This window comes from Nomascus leucogenys, chromosome 14 (assembly GCF_006542625.1).
Source record: "Nomascus leucogenys isolate Asia chromosome 14, Asia_NLE_v1, whole genome shotgun sequence".
NCBI lineage: Eukaryota > Metazoa > Chordata > Mammalia > Primates > Hylobatidae > Nomascus > Nomascus leucogenys.
Genome location: NC_044394.1, coordinates 31,195,222 through 31,211,121, shown reverse-complemented (window position 1 = coordinate 31,211,121; position 15,900 = coordinate 31,195,222). Strand labels below are relative to the sequence as shown.

The following is a 15,900-nucleotide window of genomic DNA, read 5'->3' as shown; positions in this document are numbered from 1 at the left end:
CCCAAACTTCTATCTAAAGAGAAATTTTAGTCACTAGTATCACAGAGGTTTCATTATGGCCACAGCTGTTAGTAGACCACATTTTCATCCTGAGTAGCCAGGGAAAAATTTCAATGCAGTACATTTTTTGCTCAAAACTCTTTGAGAACACACCAAATAGGAAATAATTAGAATAACATTTACTTATCCTCACATATTAGCATTAAATTATTAGTTGTATTAGTGGCTTGCATTTACATTAAACTTGCAAATTATATAGACCCTTATTTCTATTCTATGAGCATTTGGATTTTTTCCCTGCTTGCATATCTAATCATTTGCTTACCTCTTATCACTCCAGGAACCTAGAGTTCTTAATTCCATGGATTGCCACAGGGCAAGAATCTAGGCCACCGTTTATGCACAGAAATCAATTCAGCCGTCACTACGCTATGCATCAAAACAACATTTTAAGAGCAAAAGTTGAAGCCAGTGGCATTGAGCCAAAGCACCTCTCCTCTGAAGGAAAATGCAGTGGGATTTTTAAAGAGCAAATAGGGCAGGTTACTGAGCCTTACTGTCTCACCAAGAAATGGAGAATCCTTCATGGCCCAGGGTTTCTTGATTCAAATCTGGAGCTTAAGACTCTGTGCCTAAAGAAAAGTGCTGATTGCCTTATCCCCCAGTGCATTTCTGGAATGTCCCATGTAAATATTCACTGGATCAATTTTCTTTCTTTGCTCCTAGTGAGATCATATTAACCAATGACACTTTTATGTTTTGAATTAAAATCAAAAAGAGCATTTTGGCACCATAAGTCTATTGCATTTTTATAAGATCTTCATCTCTGAAACACAATCTTATATTAACATGACAGTTAAAAAAAATCATATTATCATAAATTATAGAAACGTCATTGGCTTCTTTTAAATTGTATTCAATCTACTAACTACACCATTCACAAATTATAACAATCTATGCAAATGTACATTAAAGCCATAAAAAGCTTTTCCAGCATATCCTTTTCCCACAGCCCAAATAAAGGTAAACTAAGAAAATCTGGCAAAGGGCATATATGTCTATTGCCATTTCCCACAGCAAATAGGGTGTTTTCCTCTGGGAATAAAACATTTTCTTTAAACTACTGTTTATAACCCTTATCAGCTCAACTGCAATAGAGCCATCAAGTCCAATCTCTTGTGGAAAAAAGTCAAGGTCAACAAGTACTTGCATTTTTGTTTTTTCTTTAGCTGCAATTGCTACTGACATTCAATTGGGTAATAAACATGAGGTCTGTCAAATGTTCCCAAAGAACAGGTGATCCAAAAGCTATCTCAGCACAAGGCCACTGCCAGGTAATCAAACAATCTTGTTATAACAATTATGATTTGAGTACATTTATTTATAGATGCAAACATCTGTCAGTTCTGAATGAATATTGCCAGACAATTCCCACCATTGCGGTCATAAGAATGAGGAAGTACAAGAGGGCTCTTGCTAGAATTACTCACCAACAATAATGTGTACCCTGATGAGCAGAGTAACATCCAAAGAAAAGGCTTTCTCCTCTTATCTTTTCTATTTAAAGGCAATTTTGTGTAGCTCGATACAGCCATGTCCTTTACTATGCCAGCCAGGTTCCTGAGCCCAGTTGCCTCTCTCTGCCTGAAAACCAATTCTACGGTTATGTGTGTGTGTGTCTATTTGGAATTGTTGCATTATTCCTTTAAGCCAGCATGGTTGCTACATTCAAAAACACTCCATTTTAACTTGAAAAGTGCTAGAATTTGTTCAGCACGTTTAATCCTAAAAAGTCAGATAGATGTTTGGAATAAAGACCACATAGTTCTTTCCAATTCATCATGAAGCTCACTGATATCAACAGGAGTTATGCATTTGGATCTGGGCAGCACATGGCTCCATGCCATATGCAACTTACGGATTAAAAATAGAATCTGTTCCAGCTACAAAGTCCGACATGTTAAACCTACGGCCTCCATTTGAAATATGAAAATTAAATCTACGGACTATGGCTAGTGTCTAAGATGATGACTCTGATCCACATAATGCAAAGCTATTGCTTACATTTCAGTTATGGAAAATGAGCCTAAGGTCTATTCTTGGGGCCTAAAAGCAACGCTTCCACTTCTCGCTACGTAACTTGTATTAACATTCCATTATTTAGTGGAGCAATTAATGTTTTCCAAAGCTGATTCCTTCACTATCAAGAGCATCAGGAAAAATGGAAACAAAGTAAAGCTAATTCTTCTAAAGACACATAAACCCACATCTTGGGGAAGAAAGTAAAAACTAAAAACAAAACGAGAAATTCTAGACACACAAAATAAAGTACGCTACTTTGAAAGACAGCTTTCAATGTAGACACACTAAGTACCAGGTGATAGTGTTTTTAGCCAAATAAATACTGTTTCAGTGTAAAAAGGTATCCTTCATTCTTTAACATTCTGGCAAAAAGTCAACGTAACCAGAGTTGTATCAGCAGGCATAACGGTATACTGTTTCTAATCCTGCATTCTATTAAGTCTTGGGCAGGTAATCTGAAGACTCTATATAAAAAGAAAAATCAGCAGCTGAGAAGTGGGAAAGGCTGAAGCACGCCAGGATTAGAATCCACTGGGAGCGCATAAACATGAAGGCCCATGAAGCAAAACATCTATTCTGCAAATACTCAGGAAATGTTCATCAATCTGTTGTCAAGCAAAGGGGGAAGTCACCTCATTTTCAGAGCAGTAAACTGATAAAATGAGTCACCAAATTCCCATGACAGCTTGGCTGGCCTCTTCCTTTCCACCCAGCCCCTGGTCTCCACGGAGCCGGAGCCTTCTTTGAGGGAAAGCAGTGCAACAGAGAGAATTAGCAGGATTTTTGCAAGCCATCCTCAGGAACGGGTGGGAAAAGCATCACCTCTGCCCAGCAAGGGTGTAGGAGAAAAGCCACAGCCATCAATGACCAGCTGCATTTTCTCCCATCTAGAGTGGCAAAGCTACATTCAGAAGACAAAGAAAGAGCATGCCGATGGGATCTGCAGTCTGTGTAGTCAGTCTTTCGAAACCTTGGCATCATCCCAGAGCCTTTGCACTCCACTGCCCTCTGTGTCCACTCAGTCTCTCTGTCCAGTCCAGTCTTCCTCCTCAAAGCTACTCTCTCTAGCCTCCTCCCTCTGCTTTAGTAAAGTTCTGCAACATTTCTGAATAACTATCATGCTGACTCCAGCCTCCCCCTGCTCCAATTCCTCCTTCACTTCCATCCGACCACGCCACAACCCTCACATTTCCAATGACTCCCTACTGCCTGCTAAACCAATGCCAGAATGACAAATATGGCCTTAAGATGACAAATATGACCCTTTGTGGTCTTGCCTCTGTTACCTCTTGGGCCTCACCTCAGACTCTTCCTCTCTCACACCCACTCTCTGCTCACGCTGAGGCACACACAAAGTCCCCAAAGTGGCATACTGTCTCTCCTTCCTACCTTTACACAAACTAATTTTTTTTCCTTACATGCCCCTCTTCTCCATCTCTCCCAAGTTTCCATCATAGACTCACTCTCTTAGGAGACTGAGTGGGAGATCAGAAATAGAAAACCAATTGCTTCTAGGGCTAACTCCGGGAGACGAGGTAGTGGTTGCTGGAGCACTGTGTGGAGAAGGACCTGCATCTGCACTCCTTTCAGGCCCAGTGACAAGGGTACTGTGATCCATTAAAAATGGCCACCTTGGAAAGATTAGAGAGAGGCCTGTCCGATGCCAGGCAGGTGCTGCCCCTGTGCCAGTTTGTTAGGTACCATTCCTCTACTTCCAAATTACTCAGAACCTGCTCACTAGGGAGACTTAACCTACGATATATTAAACTGTCTGTTCCTCCACCAGACTGTCAGTTTCTTGATTCCAGAAATGACCTCTTTCACTCTGAATTCCCACATCTAGCACAGGACTGGTATGCAGTGGACATTTAATTAATACTCATTCAATTAATAAATGGGAATATTTCTCTTTTCACTTCTATCTTTGGGAGTATTCCTCTCATATGCTTAAAATGTACATCAAGCAATACTTTTATTTGTAGTAAATGTATTCCTTTTACCTGAGGAGATGTTTTTGGTGCTAGGATGAGGTAAGCCAAATATTCATAACACTCAGCCCCCTCCAATTGTATAGGCTGAAGTCATATTCCCTCAGAACTTTCATTTTTAAGGACTGCAGCATCTGAACCTTCCATTCTGGCATCCCAGCTCAGCCTCTCAGCATCTCCATTCTAACCATTGTTTACCTGAATCTCTCTGGCTCCATTAACCCTGTTCCCGGGGATAATAACCAGAGCAACAACAGCATCCTCACCCCCGTTCCTGACTTCAGATGGAGGGAGAAAAGACTGGAGATTGAGGCGAACCCACCAGAGAATGGTCAGAAGAAGGAGACAGACAAGTGATGAAAGGCCTCATGGCATCACCAAATACTCAGCACCTTGGCTCACATCAAAATAGGCTGTCATTCATTTCAACCATAGAAATCAAGACTCAGATTCCAATGAGTTAGAGAAACAAAAGGATGAATATGATTACAGATACCTAGTCCGATCAATCAAATATGTATCAGCCATTATTATAACTGCAGCATCGTGCTAGGAGCTGGGGAACATAAGAGGAGTCCTACAGATGCTGTCAAGGATGCCAGCCTGTGCCAACTCCCTGGACTCCCTGTGTGAGGACAGGAGGAGAATTTCTTTCAGATCTTAATGCCAGTCAAATCGATTCTTCTGAGCAACTTCCATGGATGTTGTAAATCTTGTAATTTATTATATTTCAGTCCTTGTTTTAGCTGCTAGGAAGCTCAGGGCCAAATTAATACCTATTTCTAGTAATTGTACATGATCTTATAATTTATATTGCTCGGTACTACCCTTGTTTCTTGGCTTTTTGTTTATTTTGCTTTCATTCTAATTTGTTCATCTACACATTTTTTATCCTATTGTATACTATAAACTTTTGTTAATTTCCTTAAATCCTTTCTGAGAATGAGAGGGAGAATATATATACATATTTACATTTATGCATATATAAATATATACAATATACAAATATGTTATTTATTTTATTTATATATATTTATTTATATATTTATTTTATAAATAACACATTTATTAATATTTTTTATAAATATACATATTTATTTATATAGGTGTGCATTTTTATATTTTATATTTATAAATGATATTTATATTCATATATTTGTATGTATATGTGTATATATATGCATTTTAAAATCAATATATCCTTTTCTCCCAAGGTATTAAAGTATAAAAGGGTGTCAAGGTGCCACCTGTCCTGGCTGTCATAAGTAGCAGGGGCACTCAAGGAAAGAGTCAAACTACAACAGTAAATGCTAATAACCTAGCAACAAGCCCATTGGCAAATTCAATATTTTCTGCATTCACTCTCTAGTTCTCTTTTTCTTACAAATATACATTTTTTTAAAATGTAAGCTTTGCTGCATAAGGTCATATTCTCCCTTTCTTCTAATATGGAAATAAGTAACAGGAAGTTCTGCTGTCTTCATTCTTTGTTACAAAATAAAGTGAGCAATGTTAGGAGGGAATGCATACGAATTGATATTAGTAAGTGGGAGAAAGCCAAACTAATTGTACTAATCAAATAGAATGCTTTCAGGTTAAGCAATTATGGAAAACCATCTGCAAGACTGAGCTAATCCACAAAGCCAGACACTTGAGCAAAACCCAACTTTACCAACTACATTTCTGGGACTAATCAATACAACAGGTAGACAAGGCCTACATATTTTTTTTCCTAAGGAAAATGCTTGGCATAAATTTACTGTTTGGGTTAGTTTTTGCTAGGCCAACAGCCAAAGCCTCTACTACTATTCTTAAGTAGTGCTATCACCCATGAGAAAGAGAAATAACTTCAGGGGGAGAGCTAAATATCACAGCCCAGGGTGGGTAAAATCGTGGCTGCTACTGGGAAGGGCATAGGACATAAAAACATCCTCCCAGGGTAGCATAGTTATCCTTGCTACAGGGTCCTGTCTCAGAATTCAGTCTCACCTCAGCCCTATAATCCCTCAAAAGATCCTCAGATGCTGCTGCTGGTCTTCACCCATCTTCTGTTAGATGCTCACTGCAGGGCAGAGGGTGGTGTCCAAGGGTAGGAGTAGGGAGAACAAGTGATTAGGTGAATGGCATGATTTAAGGTGAAGACCTCCATATACATGTGTTCTACATCCATGTATTCAACCAACTGAGGATGGAAGGTATTTGAAAAAAAAAATGGATGATTGCCTACATACTGAACATGTACAGACTTTTTTTCTTGTCATTATTTTCTAAACAATACAGTATAATAACTATTTGCAAAGCATTTACATTGTAGTAGGTATTATAAGTAATCTAGAGATTATTTAAAGTATACGGGAGGATGTGCATAGGTTATATGCAAATACTACGCCATTTAATAGCAGGGAATTGAGCATCTGAAGATTTTGGTATCTGCGGGGTTGAGGGGAGAGGGTTCTGGAACCAATCCCTGGGGGTTACCAAGGGATGGCTATACATCCCCAAACCCATTTAACTTCTGACACTTAAGTTTAGAAGTTGTTAACCTGGGCTACATAGACACCCCCTCAAGGGAGATCCATGGTTAGAATTCAGGGGATATATGTACTTGAGAAGGGGAAAAATTACATTTTTATCATCAATAACTTCAATTAGAATTAGCATTTCCTTCATGCATGTATGTAAGTAAGTAACAAACCACAGAACTATTAGCAGGACCTGTAACTTTGCTCCCAATGGCAATCATATTTGCATATCACAATATAGTTGTTACAAATATCTTAAAACATGATTTACATTTATCATTACTTCAAAAATTCAGCAGACAACAGAATTACTAGTAGATCTTGTTATTTAAGCCTATTTAACAGAGCACTTATATTACTATATATTTTTTTCTTTTCTTTTTTTTTTTTTTTTTTGACATGGAATCTCACTCTTGTTACCCAGGCTGGAGTACAATGGCACGATCTCGGCTCACCACAACCTCTGCCTTCCAGATTCAAGCGATTCTCCTGCCTCAGCCTCCCGAGTAGCTGGGATTACAGGCATGCACCACTACACCCGGCTAATTTTGTATTTTTAGTAGAGATGGGGTTTCTCAATGTTGGTCAGGCTGGTTTTGAACTCCTGACCTCAGGTGATCCACCCACCTCGGCGTCCCAAAGTGCTGGGATTACAGGCATAAGCCACTGTACCCGGCCTTATATTACCATATTACAACTTGGCTTTAAAAAATATTTAGAAGATTGAATTTTAATACAATTCACTGCCCTTGTGGTCCTATGGGTTTTATTTTATACATTAATAAATATATTACTCTGATAAGGTATCCATTGGCTTCACCAGCCTGCCAAAGGGGTCCTCTCCTCCTCAAAATGTCAAGTTTCCCTTGAAGAAGATCAATCTGAGTCAGCAGCCAGGTGACTAATGGCGGTGAACGCAATGATGACCCCAATGGTTCAGACAGCAGAGGCACTGGCTGGCTCATGGCAGTGCGGAAGGACTGGACCAAGTTTCCAAGAGTGGGCTCGGGAGCCAAGTCCACCTAAGAGGGCCCCATAGATGCTGAACGTCTACACCTACCAAGGTAGCGCTGTCCCTCTGCAATTTGAACCTAATACCCACCACACTGTGTTTCATCCAGCAGGCCTGACCACAAAGTTCACCATGTCTGGGTCATTGGCGTGTTGTGAAATAAATACACTCACGGCTCCCTAAGAATATCCAGTATTTAGCAAATATTTTACCTTGATATGCTTGATGTTCTTGGTAGCACACAGGAAATTCCTAAGGGCAAATACTATGACCTACTCATTTTTATAGCTCACACAGAGTACCTGGCACACAGTAAGGGCTGAATCTATTTTTGATGACTTGACTAGAATGTATAAATTTACATTCCCATCCCCCACTTAAACACAACTCATGATAATATTTTGGCTCATCTGCAGGAGAGATTATAATTCTAAACTCTTTTTATCTCCTTGGGCTATGTTAAATGGATGCTTCCCTAAAATTAACTTCCTCACTTCTGCCTTGCCAAGAATGACACCATGTGAAGAATCTACCACCTGAAACAACGAATTCTCTCCTTATTTATTTCCTTGGGTAGAAACTGAAACACATGTTTGAGCTGTGCCAGGCTGTGTGTGGTGGCCCTGGAATGCCTGGGAGATCTGGCCTGAAAAACAAGTTATTGCTTATAGTTTAAAACCCAATGCAGACTCAAGAGAAGAAGGGAAGGTGAGAAAGGATAAGAGAATGAAAAGGCCTTATATAAAAACTGAATTAAATAATTACAGATTAAGACCCGGGTCTTTAAAGCTAATATCTCCATTTTCATCATTTACATAAAACAATACAATGCATGGTATTAATATGATGTGGAACATATTTCTCTATATGTGATGTATTTTTGGAAAATACTTACAGTTTTGAAAAGAAAGAACTGAATATTATGAACAATTAACTTCCAGGTCCATGAAAACAGAAAATATATTCCACTATCACTGAAAAGCGAATGCCCTTCTAGCTAAGGGAGCTTTCTCAAATTTACAGCCAACTGAGTGAAACTGAAAAGAAGATACTTTTTAAAAAGTTTTCATGCCTCTGGCTGCAGAGCTAAATGATGAATTGACATAACATCATTATTCATATATTTCTTTACTACTTATTTCTTATTTTAAAATATTGCATGAGTCTTGGGAGACAAAAGTAGTCAATTCTAGGAAAATAAAAGAATTGGTGTATAATTTTAGACGTGCTACAAGTCATGCCAGAGTTGGTATTTCTTAAAAAACGGCAGCAACAACAAAATTTTAATCCATCACTTGCAACAAAACTCCAGTATCTGCACAGGTAACAGTGGCCAGTAGACAGATGTCACTGACATCACAAATCAAGTGTGCAAACCAAAGGGAAAACAGAATTGTGACTTACAGGTCACACAATAAATATCACACCTTTTAAATTTCAAAAACAAGAGTTCAAAATTTGATAAGAAATCTAGACCATGAATTCACACATAAATAAAAACGAGCAATCAACAGAAAATATAAGAAATGACTCTGTTGACTAATGCCCTGTCTTTTCCAATTGAGGGTCAGGACTATTCAGACCCAATCACATGAGGATGGAATCAGTAAAGGTCAATCAAAGACAAGCTGAAACTCCAACTGTCTAGCTGACCTTCAGAGCTTGTGACAAATTGCTATCAGTCAATGTCAACTAATGACAGGAGCTCTTTGGCTAATCAATTGTTCTAAAAATGATCAAGAAAACTACTCACAGGACGGCTCATTTTCACATCAATGCCTGTGAAGTATGAAAAGCTCATTTTTTGAGTTTTTAATAAGCTCATAAGTAAAGCAGTTACTTGGTAACAGAGGTCACCTTATAGAAAAAGACAGAACCTTTGTCTTTTACATATTCTTTTATTACCATATTACAGTAAAAATATGTCACAGATATGCTAGAGGGCTACATAATAAAGTAGATAACACTTCATCCACTTTTCAGATAAATACTTCTGTGTTCAAAGAATATCTCTACTGGGCTGTAAATAATTTCAAATGCACTTTTTGGTTGTTTAAGATTAAAAACAATGACCTCAAGTTTACTGGTGATGTTGCCTAATAATGAGAAGAGGCACTTTCTATGAAAATGCTTATGGCCAAGTTCGTGCCCCTAAATATAGTTACTACTTTTAGATGATGAAGTTATTTTTCTTTAAGATGACCTGATTTCATGATGCTAGAAGTCAAGCAGGTGGAAAACAGAACACTGTTACTCACATTTGATGAGTCAATACAAGGAAAGGTGAGTATATTACAGGGTGTTGTTGGGAAAACAGTTCTCCGTCTCTACATCTCATTCAACATGTTTGATAAGTTAATAATATAGACTTTTTGATAACGGCCATTTGTGGAGCATAATAACTTCCCCTTTCTTTTTTACACCTGAGTTTTCCCACCAGGAAATCATTTTCCTATTCTGCCTGCCACTGCAAGCAAAGGCCACACTTTAATTTGCAGGTCAACATTAAATATAACCAAAGGAACACACAGGGCTGCGATGCTCTAAGGCCTGTGGTCACAATTATGTTTTACTTTTCTCTCCTCTCAAAAGTGTATTAGTCAAAATCATTACAGTGCCATTGAAATACAAGAAGTCCCTGGAGAGGTACAGGCTTAAGAAGCAAGTGTGAACAAATAGAGATCATTCAAGTCACTGTGACCAACAGACAAATGAAACAACAAAAAATAAAAATTACCGTTTGTAACCATTTTCCTTCATTTTCAAGGTTCTTAGGTTATCATTTCATTTGTAAAATATGTTAGATTTTTTCGTTTTTTTTTTTAAACAAAATTGTCTAGAAACAAACAGTATTAACTTTGTGTTTTCAGCTGAAAAGCTGCAAAGTGACAGCAGTTTCAGATTACATCCTGAACCTGAGCTGCTACGGTAGTTTTTCAAATTAAAATATCTTCTGTGGCCTCAACCACTCTCAAGTTGTCCATAGGAAAGAAATAAAGGAGGGAGGGCAACACTTAAGCCGAGCCATAATTGGAAGTATGTGAAAAATGAAGTGTCAGTTTGGTCAATAAAGGGCAAAGGTCAAGGGGAACTGCAGCCCAAACTCTGTGCGAAATGTGCTCATTAAGACATCCAATCAGAGCGCTCCTTCCCACCTATCCCATTATTCATCGGACAGCTGACTGTTTCAAATGCCTGGGTTTGGGCTGTTATTACTTTTCTTCTTCATGTAAAAAAGGCGAGGGATATATAAATCGTTGCTCAGTCATCTGGAACATAATGTGGCCCTTCCTCACCTCCCTCGCCCGGTGCTCCCCACCCCCTCTCAGGCCGCTCTGCCTGCTGGCTTCACAGGTCTGGAACAACTGCCTTGAGATTCCCCTCAATAATAAATGGAATTGCCTTCTGCCTATAGGTTGCCTGGACTCACACAAAAGCTGGTGTGGAGGGGGATGGGGCAGTGGGAGGCACTGCAACTATTGATACATTATGATAGAGAAATGCAGTGCTTAGCATTAATCTTCTTTAAAGAAACATCCTGGCATGCTGGTTTTGCCTTTTTTTTTTTTTTTTTTTAAGTGGCACTATTGTTATTCTGAATCCTGCCCCCTAAAGGAGAAGTTCATAAGTGGGTTTTAGAGATTCCAGCAATCATTAAAAGCCTTAAAAGTAGAAATACTTTTTCTTTATCCTCACAAAAGAGGAAAATATGATGAGCTTTCAGTAGAAAATGTTCTGCAAGAGCAATATCTTTACTTGTTCCCATGCTTCTATTCTTAATTCACTAAGTCTTTGAATGAGTGAAATGATATAGGCTCTTAATACATAATACCAATGAATCACATCAGTCATCATGCTCCCTTTGTAAATACTTCATTCATCATTCTATTTAGCATGCAAAGCTAGGTTCTCCCTCCCCAACAGAATATTACCACTCTGAGTCTAAGGCGGTCCTGTCTTATTCATAGCTAGGTCACCATTAGGGAGCACAGCGCCAGGTTCAGTACAGACAACTGGGGAAAGAGTTGTCAAATTGGTAACAGAAAGAATGTCTGTCAAATGATCTGTTTCTCCAGTAAAGCAGTGTATCAAATAGGATGTCATAGTTAGGAGCTTGGGCTCTAGAGTCAGACTGCATGGGTTCAAGTCCCAACTCGAGCACCAGCCAGTGTGTGGCCTTGGAGAAGTCTCCTTATCGCTCTGAGCCTCCGTGACCTCACTCGAAAAGTTAGGGGATGGAAATACCTACACTGACTGACAACCCTTCATGTTCTATTTTATTATCTTTTTACCATCATTTATTTAGCTTTCTTAACTTTAAAGCAAAAACAGAGACCTGTCCAGACTCAAAACTGTGGCCAATCATAGCTGAAGCTGCTTAAGAGGCATAGAGTGGCTGTGGCAGGCCTCTGTGGAAACAGTAAAAATCTAGGGGAAGAGGCACCCAGTTTGCTTGAAGTTCTCCCACTCCAAAACAACAGTTCCTAGAGTAGGCTCTGATTATGGTCAGGCGGGCAGCCATGCACAGTAGGATGCAAAATACACATGAAAGTCACACGTCTCTGCCATTGTGTACCTCCCGTACCTATGAGACACAACTTGGCAGCCCTGGAAACAGACACCCCATCCTAAAGCAGCTACAAAGCCAAGAGACCAAGATCCTGAAGCTGACTTTGACAGTTACTCTTCAATATTTCTGAGCTATTACTTCTTTCTCCTGTGAAATGGGAAAATAAAGCAAATAATTGCCAGGGATAAAATAAGGATTCAATCTGGTATCTTTGGAAGTACTTTGAGGAAGTTATGGAGTAAACAAAATCGATGTTGTAGCAACAGCAACAGAATCCCCAACCAAACACAGATGTGAGGACCTCCCTCTTAAATGCCAATTGAAAAGGACTTTACTATTAAAGAATCAATCTCTTGCAAGGGGCCACAAGTATTAATATTAAATGGAAGTAGATATCATAAAAAGGGTCATCATGATAAATAATTTGAATTGAGGGAAAGATATATTGTGTAAATCATGAATAAACATTAAATCCCTGAATAATAGTACTTGGTATTTTTGTAATTACTTATCTTATGTACATTCTCTTTAGAATGCCCACGATTGGACTTTTTTTTTTTCTTTTCCTAGACAGAGTCTTGCTCTGTCACCCAGGCTGGAGGGCTGTGGCATGATCTCGGCTCACTGCAACCTCCGCCTCCCGGGTTCAAGGGATTCTCCCGCCTCAGCCTCCCGATTAGCTGGGATTACAGGCGCCCGCCACCATGCCTGGCTAACTTTTGTATTTTTAGTAGAGACGGGATTTCACCATGTGGGCCAGGCTGGTCTTTAACTCCTGACCTTGTGACCCCCCCCACCTCGGCCTCCTAAATTGCTGGGATTACAGGCATGAGTCACTGCTCCCAGCCATGGATTTTGTATTTCTTTTTTTAACGTTTAGGTAAAAATGTGTACTAAAACTCTTTCACTGATCACAACAGCTACTAATTCAGCAAATTATCAGTCATTCAAAATTCCCCAAATTGCTGAAGCTCTAACCAGAAACTCTTACTGTATTTTGAAATCTGATAGAACATTCAAAATTTCCTGCATAACTTATTTCATTTTATCTACTTTGAAAGTTCAAAAGAATAGGACTCAGTTGAGATGTATATATATAGCCTGTTATATGCCTCCACCGTGTAGCAGATAAGGTTATTTAACAGAAGACTAAAGCCTAGGGGATTTCTTTTTTGTTTTCTTTTCTTTCCTTTCTTTCTTTCTTTTTTTTTTTTTTTTTAACCACAGGTGCCATAATGAAGTAGTAAAAAATGGAAAAGGAATGAGGAAAAAAGAAATGCAGTACAAATAATATGGCAGAGAAAGTTTTAAAATATGTATTACTCCTGTCTGTGGGGGAAACACCTCTTTGGATATGTTCTTGACAGATTGAGTTATTTCTGTCTATTGGGTATGTATAAAGACATATTTATGGATTTATAAATCTTTTGAAGAGGGCTGTTATTTACCCAGTTGACTAAAATGGACTCAAACTGTGTAAATAACTATTTAGGACATGTACTACAGGCCAAATGCTGGCACAGCTTACACATCCATGCCTGCCAGAAAAGGCAAACAGGGAAAACATGGAAAAGCCACTGTGCACAGTTAATCCGAAGGCTGCACAAAGACCAAGCTCTGCAGGTCTCAGGGATGAAAAGAAGGTTTAGAAGGGTGATGGTTGGCATGGAAATGTGCATAAGTTGTTGCAGCAACACTTTCAGGCATCATTCTGCATTTAGAAGGAATAAATTCCACTGCCAAAGAAAACCCACAAGGAAGGACAAATAAGACTGAAGGTGGGGCTCCCAACAGCTTCTGTTATCAAGCAGAGAAAGGTGGGGTAGGGGAAACCAGCACAGAAAGTTTCTATTTGATGACAATGGAAGTTATTGACTGTAGTTTTTTAGTAGAGAGATGAGGAAAGAGGGTCTGATGAGAAGAACCTTATTTAAGTAATTGGGAAACTGGAAGTTTAGGTCTGACGCTCCACTGGGACCTCAACAAATCACTCAGCTTCTTTGTGCCTTATTTTTCTCCTCTGTCAAGTGGGGATAGACCTACTTAATCTGCTACCCAGGATTGTTTTTAAATGATTCAGCTGAGATGATTCAAATAAGATAATTTATGTGAAACTGCCTTAAAAACAACTAGGTGTTGGACTCAAATATAAAACATAAAAAGAAAAAATATAGAAAGAAACATTATAAGTGAAAAGTTAGTAATGTGAATAATATGTAGTTCCTAGTTACAATCAAATTATTAAATAGGCCTTTGGAGAACACTTGTTGAAGGAAGAAGCCACATACAACACTCCTAATTCCTTGTTACAGCATGTGAGAGGGGAAGAACTGGTATTGGGCATTTGCTATCTGAAAATCCTCTTATCCTACTATGTTTGAGAAAACAGATGCATTACAATTTTAAATTCAAGTGCATTTCAGCAGTTTGCAAGCCTTCAATGCAGCAGCTGAACTCTTTACCTATTCTCAGATGATATAAGTTTTGAAAAGCAAGAAATGAAAAAGAAAAAGAAACAAGCCAAACACTAGGCTGCGACCCCATGTAGCCATTTTGGGCTACAGGAAAAAGAATTTATATTCCATTTACACCTTTTTGAAAACTCATAGTGTAAGTAGAGTTATGAAAGTAGGGCTTTATATTGAAAGTGCTGACACCACCTTAACTATAGCGCTCTGAACAGCAACGCTGTAACACATACATACACACACTTGAAAGAAAAAAGGCCCCCTGGATTTATGCTGCATATCATTTTCCAGTAAAAGTCAGAGGTCAGAGGTTACCTGTTTCTGCCTCAGCTCTGAACCAGTTTACTATTCCGGGCTCTGTTTTTACTAGGCTTATAGTTGTGATGAAGTCAGCAACTTTTCTTTGAACAATAAAATGTCTCAAATGTTTAAAATTGTATTTGTAGAAGTTATTCCCAGTACAAACAGCATACATGTGCCTCAAAAAAATTAACTTTCATGTTTTTGTTTTCAAATTAATCATGCTAAATTCATTGTCGACTTTGCAATTTTAATTGGTAGAGCTCAACTAAGTTAGACAACAAAATTCCTTTGTTGTCTAACAGCACTCCAGTGAAACATGATCATAAAACCAGATTTTAAAGTATGTACCTACTGTGGGCTCAGAGTCAACTTCAATAAAACAGCCTTTTTATATTCAGATAAAGAATTCTCTTTTAAACTTTAATTGCATTAATGGAACACAAAATCCACACAGCGGGCTCTCATGAAAAGCAGTACAGACATTTGAACACTCAATTCACCCTTTTGCTGAAGACTAGCTTGATGTTTAAACTTTATTTCCTACTAGTTATAGTCAAACATGCATAATCCATGGACACTCACATACACATAGGTATGTGCATTCACAGGACAACACAAATTAACCTGTTATCTTTCCATGTCTTCCTAAATTTTATTTAGTCTGGCTTTGCAATAAAGTCAAGCACTTAGGAGATTCAGATAAGTAAAACCAGAAAAAAATGACTTCAACCCAGTGGAGAGGGAAGCCAAGCATGCGCTACTAAAGGGCTCACAGCCTTATAAGCATCCTAAGACATCATTAACTTGGAATCCTAGTGGGTGTTTCTTCATGAGCTCTTGAAAAGCCTCTGAGGGCAAGCAGTAATAATACTTTTTATTTGTATAGCAGGGTATGAGTGGCATACTATTTATTCACATTCAAACTTCTAAGTTACTTCTCTAATCTTGCCCTCAG

The 15,900-nt window shown here is 38.6% G+C and overlaps 1 protein-coding gene across 1 annotated transcript in view; it reads right to left on the bottom strand.

Moving 5' to 3' along the window:
- The window catches only part of MEIS1 (Meis homeobox 1), a 138,547-nt gene that overhangs the window by 93,249 nt on the left and 29,398 nt on the right, over positions 1-15,900 (bottom strand). The gene's annotated exons all lie outside the window — the stretch shown is intronic.